The following is an 8,849-nucleotide window of genomic DNA, read 5'->3' on the forward strand; positions in this document are numbered from 1 at the left end:
GGGTGTATGACATTCTGTTGAGAGACCCAGCCAACTCATGGAGACTCCTCTCGAAAGGAGCCCACCTCACTGTTCCCCCACCCTCAAATCTTGAGCTGATGCCTCCCACTGATAAAACCCAAGCAAAGACTGGAGTAAAGGTCTCTGTTGATGCATTTTATATAATGAGTCTCCTGCACCCAGAGCATGGACTAGGGCAGATGAAGCAAGAGTGAATCTGGGGAGGCAGATGGAAGGCCTCCAGCACCCCAAGGAAGCACTATGAAAAAGAGAATAAGAGTAAGAGCAAAGACAACGAAGAAGCAAATTTAGATCCATGACATTGGCATTTTTGCAAAAAGTTTTTTAAGGTTCCTACCAAAAATTTGGTAATCATTATATTCATATGTATCAGATTTTTAAGATGTTGAAAGCATTTAAGGGGATCTAATGATTTGGCTCATCATTTTCATCAAGCTTTCATTTCGAAGAGCTTAATTGCTTAAGTTTTTATCACTATTAAAATGTTGGGGGAACTCTAATCTGTAAAACTCATTTTTTGATATAATAGTTATCTAAGCAGAATGTGAATATTTGAATAATCACTAACTGCTTAAAAACAAATAACAATTTAGTGTGGGTTCCTTGCAGTGTACAAAAGCCCCTTGGACATTAAAATTTATTATTAAAAGGGGCAAAGTCCAGTGTCAATTGTGAGCCAGGAGGGAAATAAGCACTGGGTGATCTTGCACCTCTTCTTCCCCAAGGTTACCTGTTGATTCTGTCCTGGGTTGACCGCAGAGCCTAGTTCTAGAGTCCAACGGTTTCCTAACGTTTTTTGGTGTGTGTGTGTTGTGTTAAAGGGTAGAAGAACTGGAGATTTCAAGGGTCTCAAAGGTAATAAAAAGAAAAAACCCAGTTTGAAAACAGGCAAAGGATCCGTACAGACATTCCTCCAAAGGAGATACACAAATGGCCAGGATGCATGTGAAAAGTTGCTCAGGAGCCATCAGAGGAAGGAAATTCACACCACAATGAGATTCCACTTTACACCCGTAGAATGCTATAATGAAAGAGACAGATAATAAGCATTCAAAAAGATGTGGAGAAATCAAATCCCATTTATTGCTGGTGGTATTATAAAATGACGCGGCCACTTCCGAAAAGTCTGGCACTTCCTTTAAAGATTAAACCGAATTACCATATGACCCAGTGATTTCACTCATGGGTACGTAGCCAAGAGAAAAGAAATCATATGTCCGTACACAAGCTTGCATGTGTAATAGCCAGAACATAGAAAAACAACACAAATATTCATCAGCAGATGAATGGATAAGTAAAATGTGGTATATGCATACAATGGAATATTATTTGGCCATGACAGGGAAGGAAGTATTGATAACGTACTACAACACAGATTGAACCTTGAAAACACAAACCCTACATGCACTACTCCCTGGCCTCTGCACTCCAGCTGCTCCATCCTCTTGGAGGATGCAAGGATTCCAGAGCCTTTTGCACCTGTTCTTCTCTATGCCCACAACGCTCTCTGTTTACACATCATTTTCCTCATGTCATTGCATTTCTGCTGTGATGTCTCCTCTTGGAGAGATCTTCCTTCTCACTGTCTCTCACCCTGCTTTATGTTTTTCACAGCACGTATCACCACTTGACATTGTATGATGTCATTTTGGTTCAACAAATGTTTGTTCACCCATTTGTCTAGCCACCTAGAGTATAGGCTCTATGAAGGCAGAAACTGTGTGTGTCTTATCTACCACTGGATCCCCAGCCCTTAAAACAATGCCTAGCACTTAATAAGCGCTCAAGATCTACTTGTTCAATACACGAATGAATGAATGCTCAGGGTCATCCAGTAAATCAGTGGCAAATTCAGATCCAAAGACAAGGTCTTCTGTGTCCCTTTTCCTGGTTGGTGTATTACATCCTAGGACTCTCCATCTTCAGATTCTTAGACACTGTATGTACCTGATTTGGAATCAGCACACATATAACCCTTCTTAAATTGTTCAATTTGTGGTTAAATTATATCTGTACCCATAGCTAAGACTTTTACAGCATTGATTTCTCTCTTCTGTGTGCAAATGTAAGAACTTTCCTACCGATTCTCTTCCATTCATTCTAAAATGTAGAATTTATGGCTGAGATTCTACCCCACTCATTTTTTTCTCTCTCCTTCCCATGTCCCTTTGCTTCTGTCTTTATCACAGGAGTCTACCTTGTATTAGGGTTTGTCTGTTTGTTTTTTAAGGAGATAAGGTGGCTGAGAGTCAGCCAGCATCAGGAAAGGGTCCCAACTGAGTCTGCACTGCATGTTGGGAACAGACCTGGGGGATGGAGTGAGAAAGCAGAGGGAAAGGGGTCTTTTGCCCTCACAGGTGCAGACAGTCCAACCTGTTTGTCCTCAGACCTTCAGACCACACTGGGGAGCCGCCCTGACCAGAGACCTTCAGTTGTCTCGGAGGTACTAGGGTTAGACTGCCAAAGGGCCACAAAGAGAAAGGAGAGGTAGGGAAGGGTCCCTCCCGAGGGCAAAATGGGAACTCCCTCACACTTTTGGGCAAGGGCAATCCAGCTGGTTCCCCTGGGGCTTCGGATCCTCACCAAGGAGTCACCTTGGCTGGAAGTCATCAGTTCCCCCAGGAGCCCTAGAGTCGGTCCTCCAAGGAAAAGTCAGGAGAAATTCCCAGAGAATACAGGGGGAGCCCAGGGCCAGCAAAGGCTCTCTATGCAGGGTCCACCAACTGTGGGGTCCCCCAACTGGACGGGGGCCACCAAATGTGGGGCGGCCCAATCAGATGGAAGCCCGCAGCGGGGGCAGTCAAAGAATTCACCCAAGGCAGATTAAAAGAGATAGTTTATTGAATACAAAGGAGCAGCGGGTGGGACAGCAAAGCAGAGACTGTCTGCCCTATTAGGGTTCTAATTATGTGAGTCAGGCTTTCCCTCCTCTGCTGTGAGGTTAGAGGTGCTAGAAGAAGCATCTGAGAAACATCCCCAGGTGCTCTAGGAGAGAGAAGCTGAGTGCCTGCCATGGAAGAAAAGAACTTCACGTTGTATTTGAATCTGATGTGCCACAGACAATATTCTCTCTCTCTTTTTTTTAACTGAGGTGAAATTCACATAACATAAAATTAACCATTTTAAAGTGTACAATTCAGTGGCATTTAGAACATTGGCCATGTTGTGCAGCCACCACCCATTTCGAGTTCCACCATTTTCATCACCCCAGAAGAAAACCCGAACGCATTATGTAATCACTCCCATCCCTCCACCCCAGTCCCTGGAGACCACCAGTCTACTTTCTGTCTCTATGGATTGACTTATTCTGCATAGTTCGTATGAATGGCATCATATCTATGACCTTTTATGTCTGGCTTCTTTGACCTAGCATGAAGTTTTAGAAGTGCATCTACATTGTAGCATATTTCAGTACTTCATGCCCTTTTGTGGATGAATAACACACTCACACACACACACACACACACACACACACACTGCATTTTGTTCATCCATTCATCCACCAATGGACTTTTGGGTGATTGCAAGCAATGTCCTTTTGAGCAGGTTTGTTAACATAAAGCTAAGCCTGGAATCTAGTGCTTTCTGACTCGAAAAAGAACCCCATGGTAATAGTGAATTGAAATACACACTGCTGTGGTTGTGGCATGGATTGCCCCCTAGATTGGGGAGGTATGAGTAAGATCACAAGTGTGTTCATTTACAGTGTATTGAGCAAATTTGATTTCCAAGAACAAACAACTTATTGTGTATTTGTCATCAAATAAATTACACTTCTGGGTGCCTGGGTGGCTCAGTCGGTTAAGCATCTGGCTCTTGGTTTGGCTCAGGTCATGATCTCAGGGTCATGGGATTGAGCCCCGCATTGTGCTCCTTGCTGGGTGTGGAGCCTGCTTAGGATTCTCTCTCTCCCTCTCCCTCTGTCCCACGTCCCACACCTCCCGCTCACGCACATTCTCTTGAGTGCTTTCTCTCTCTCTAAAATAAATACGTAAATACATAAATAAATAACATTTCTCCACAAACCCCAATTTTTTTCCTCCTTCTCCTTCTCCTTCTCCTCCTTCTCCTTCTCTTCTCCTTCTCCTTCTCCTTCTCCTTCTCCTTCTCCTTCTCCTTCTCCTTCTTCTTCTTCTTCTTCTTCTTCTTCTTCTTCTTCTTCTTCTTCTTCTCCTTCTTCTTTTTCTCTTCCTCCTCCTCCTTCTTCTTCTTCACTATGAATGAACCTAAGGAGATTTGTAATAGAGGTTACATGGAAAATGGCTCCTGTGGTGTAAACTATAATGCACTCGCCCCATCCACCTAACAATGTTTCATATAAAATAGGCTCTAAACTTCTTTTTTGTATCTCGCTCTTCAACACAACAACTGAATGTCACAGTGTTTCTTATTTCATAAAACTGTAGCATATTTCATGATTAGGGTTCATCAGAGACAACTTTTGCTTTGCTCCTTCCAGCTCACGGTGTGTTTTTGCCTTCCCTCGCCCCTTTTCTCTCCAGCCCTCTCCCCTCCAAGCTGCCTCACTCCTGCTTCCCTGCTCCTCCTCTCTGACGTGCCCAGACCCTGGACCCTCCAGGTCTCTACCACGTAATTACACTTTGCTGGTGGCCCTCCTCACTCTCCACTGCTCGCCACCCAGCTGACATCTTTCACTTTTCCTCTCTCCACACCTGCCTGGCATCAGTACCCACAGAACTTCCCAGAAACTCCTCAGGGGACCTCCTTCCTTACTCTGGGAAATACGATGCAAACGTAATTAAGGAAGGGAGCAGAACTTTTCTTTCAAAGCCTGTCACTTTATGTATGTAGAAAGTGTCCTGAAAGACTAGAAACCTCATAACTTTCCACAGAATCTACACTGTATTTGCAATATATTTGGATAGGCTACTTAAGTGTTACAACTAAAAAGAATGAGATTGCTCTTCCATGTTTAAAATTAAATGGGGGGGAACAAAACAAAAATTAAATTAAATTAAATTAAATTAAATTAAATTAAATGAGGGGGCACTCGGCTGGCTCAGTTGGTAGAGCACACGACTCTTAATCTTGGGGTTGTAAGTTCGAGCCCCACATTGGGTGTAGAGATTACTTAAAAATAAAACCTTTAAAAAATGTTCTTATTAAATTAAAATAAATGAGGTAGACCACCTTCCACCACATCTGCCTGCAGGGCAATACCCAAATCCAAGGGTGACAAGAAAGTTTCCTTAACCAGAACTGCCAAGAAAGGCTTAGAACTGAAACAGAACTTGATGTGTGTGGAGATGTGTGGACATGTACAAGTACCTTTTCATCTTCTCTGTGGCCAACATGAGGAAAGCAAGTAAAAGATATCTGGACCACCTGGAAACACAGCAGGGTGTTCTTTGGCGAACAAAAAGTGATGACAGTGGCCTTGGGTGGAAGCCCACCTGACGAATACAAAGACAACCTGCGTCAGGTCAGCAAGAAGTGGAGGGGTGAGGGTCGGTCTCCTTTCCACCAAACACACCAAGGCGGAAGTGAATGGGTGGTTCACGAAACACATGGAAATGGACTTCACTGGAGCGGGAAACAAAGCAACTTTCACCATGAGCCTGGCCCCGGGGGACCCTGGAGCAGCCCCTGCCCACCATGGAGCCACGGCAGAGACAGCTGGGGCTCCCCACTGCCCTCAAGAGAGACGTGGTGACCCTGCTGTCTCACCACGAGATGTGCAAGGAGGGCCATGTGCTGAGCCCAGAAGAGGCCTGCAAGCTGAAGCTTTTTGGGTGTGAGATGGCTGAATTCAAGGTAACCGTCAAATACACGTGGGATGCACAGTCCAGAAGGTTCCAGCAGATAGATGGAAGATGACTTGCTCAAGAGCACGACAGGGTAGGCAGAAGATTGAGAGGGGGAAGGCTGACAGGGGTGTGGGACAATCAACCCTGCTGGGGTTGAAGCTGTCTAGCTGTTTATGTTGTTGTGAATACAGACAAGAGAGGGCGAGAGGGGCAGATGGTTTTTCTGTAAGGAATAAAACTGCAGGGTTTTATTTCTCCTTGTGAACAGCAAAGAGGACTTTTCCTAGAAAAAAGACCTTTTCTTTGGGCTTTTGTTTGGATTCCCAGGATTCCCTCTGTTGACCTGGAGCCAGCTTCCAGCACTGGCTCCTTCATGGGGGCTGGGGATGTGGGGCCATCACTGGAGCCAGGGATCCTCCTCTCCTCCATGCCCCTTTACTGGAAACAGGGTTTTGCATTCGCCCAGGAATATGGGAACCCTGGCTGCCCTCACTACCCCTTTCTTTCTCTCCCTCCTCCCCTGCCCCCACCTCCCACCTTACCCCCTTCCTCCCTCCCAAACCAGGGCCGAGAGTCTTACAGATGACAAGAAGATGGGATGCTTTCACTAAGACAAGAGTAAAGCCACTGCTGAAACCCAGAGTGGATATTAAAACTGTTCCACAGCAAAAATAAAAATTAAAAATTAGATGAAGTAGGTTAACATTTTACTAGGTTAAAAGAACTGCTAATGTAGAATATGCTAGCCCAAGGATAACTATATAAGTAGAGAACTCTAAATATCCTATTATCACTAATAAAAGACCTTGACAGTCAACTAGCTACAATGCGATTACATGGAAAACTACATAGATCATATTAGAAGGTTCTACAAAAGGAACAGACTGTAAGATATAATCATCTAAGCTAAGAGGGAGAAGAACATCAACTCCTTAAAACATTTGTTCTTAAAGGGTGCTCCCTGAACAATAGCAATCACCTGGAAACTTACTAGAAATGCAAACTCTGGTCCCGCCGAGACCAAGTGGTTTGGAGACTCTATGCATGGGGACTGTAGTTTAATCTAACAAGCCCTCAGGTGATCTTGATGCACACCAAAGTCTGAGAATCACTGCCTGAAAATATACCTAAGTTGTTATTCGAGTATAAAATCTGCAGATTCCTGTGTTCTTGTGCTTTCTATTTTTGCAGGAGCAAAAAATTAGTTTGGTGGAGAAAAACAGATATGAAACCCCAACATCAGCAGAAGAGATTCTTTGTGACAGCCGGAGCCTACATTTCAACTTGTCTTGCAGATTTGTGTTCACTGTGGTTTAACCGTCTAAGTAAGAAACAACTCTGCCACATTCTGGGTGTCTGAATTCTCCCTGCCACAGCAGGATTGAACACATTATGAGAAGCACAGAAGTGGGAATTTGCTCCTCTTTATCAATCTCTCTATTGAATTTTTAGAGAGAGAAGAGTCGGGCTTTTGGTGTAAGGAGATATGTGAAGGGTGTCAACCTTTGGCCCATATTATCATTGATCTTAATTGGCTCCCCCCCCCCCAAGAAGATCCTGAGATGACAATTGAGAGCATGTAGTTTTTCTGGGAGGTGCAGGACAGCACCAAAGCAGAGGGGAAGTGATACGTGGAAGGGAGAACTTCCAACAAGCCAGTATTAAAGGGGGTGAGTAAATCTTAATCCCATGGAGAAGCTCAAGGAAATGGTATAGAGCACATTCCTCAGAAATATACTGGCCAGGGGCACCTGGGTGACTCAGTCGGTTAAGCGTCTGACTCTTGATTTTGGCTCAGGTCATGATCTCAGAGTCATGAGATCAAGCCCTGCATTTGGCCTCATGCTCAGCACAGAGTAGGCTTGAGATTCTCTCTCCCTCTCCCTCTGCCCCCTCCCCCCCGTTTGCACACACACATGCTAAATAAATAAATAAATATAAATAAATAAATAAATAAATAAATAATAAAATCTTTTAAAAAATAAAAAGAGAAATATACTGGCCAAGGGGTGAGGGAGCTGGGATATTTATACACCCACCCATCATTCCTAAGAACTTCTGGCCCAAAAAAAGGTGCAGGTGCTTGCCACTGGAAATGCAGGCTGCTGGACCCAGACAGGTAAAGGAGATGCCTGGTATCATGGATTCGTCACCCACAGCTTTAGTATATGCAAGGAGAAAGTCTGGTCCAGGTCCGAAAAGTGGAAAATGAGGACTCGGTCCCTGCTTAGGATGGAGTTTTATTTGGGTTCATTCCTGAAGCAACAAAGAAGCTTTGCAAATGATCAAAATGAGCTAAGAAACAGATGGGTGCCTGTGGCTCACCACTGCTTCCCTTTTGCCTCAAGCTCACAATTCTGTGGTCTCAGCAGTTGTATTGAGAAGAAGAGCCTACTATTGTGGGTTCCTAAACTTTTATTGCCTCTAAAACACAACAACTTATCCTACTAATAAGTCATCAGTTATGGTGCCCAAGAATCATTTTTTGTGCCTCTTGAAAGGAAAAAAAAATAGCCTCATATAAGAAATAGCCTAAATATAAATGGACACCTTAAGATTACCAGACAATGAGAGAAACTAGCAACATAAGGGAGAAAGACAAAAATAAGCAAACAGAACAAATAGCCTCTCGAAGAAATAGAATGTTGAAAAGACAAGAATGTCACAAAAACCCAAATTCTAAAAGATTTGACATATTAGATCATCCGTAAAGCAAAGGGCGATATTTTTTAATAAAGAAGAACAACAATAAGAATAAGAAAGTGCTTTTGAAAATTAAGCATGTAATTGCAGAAATAAAAATTTCACTAGAGGTCAAGTAAATCCTTCAGAGCCAAGAGTGAAAATACAAAGAGATAAAAACTAGAGAGAACAGATTAAGAGACATCAAGGGTGAATCCAGGAAGTACTTTTTACTAATAAGGAAAAAGCACAAAAAATGGAGAGGAGAAAATATCTAAAAAACAGTACAGTAATGGGGTTTCTGCTTCTGGCTATGATGGAGTAATGCAGACCAGATTGAGTCTCCTGCCTTAAACTACCAATAAACAAAAAGACAAA

At 43.4% G+C, this 8,849-nt stretch overlaps 1 pseudogene; it reads left to right on the forward strand.

Moving 5' to 3' along the window:
• Positions 1 to 4,768: 4,768 nt before the first annotated feature.
• Positions 4,769 to 5,884, forward strand: LOC116627236 (annotated as a pseudogene).
• Positions 5,885 to 8,849: the final 2,965 nt, after the last annotated feature.

The sequence above is a fragment of the Phoca vitulina genome, unplaced genomic scaffold (genome assembly GCF_004348235.1).
Source record: "Phoca vitulina isolate PV1807 unplaced genomic scaffold, GSC_HSeal_1.0 scaffold95, whole genome shotgun sequence".
Classification (NCBI taxonomy): Eukaryota; Metazoa; Chordata; class Mammalia; order Carnivora; family Phocidae; genus Phoca; species Phoca vitulina.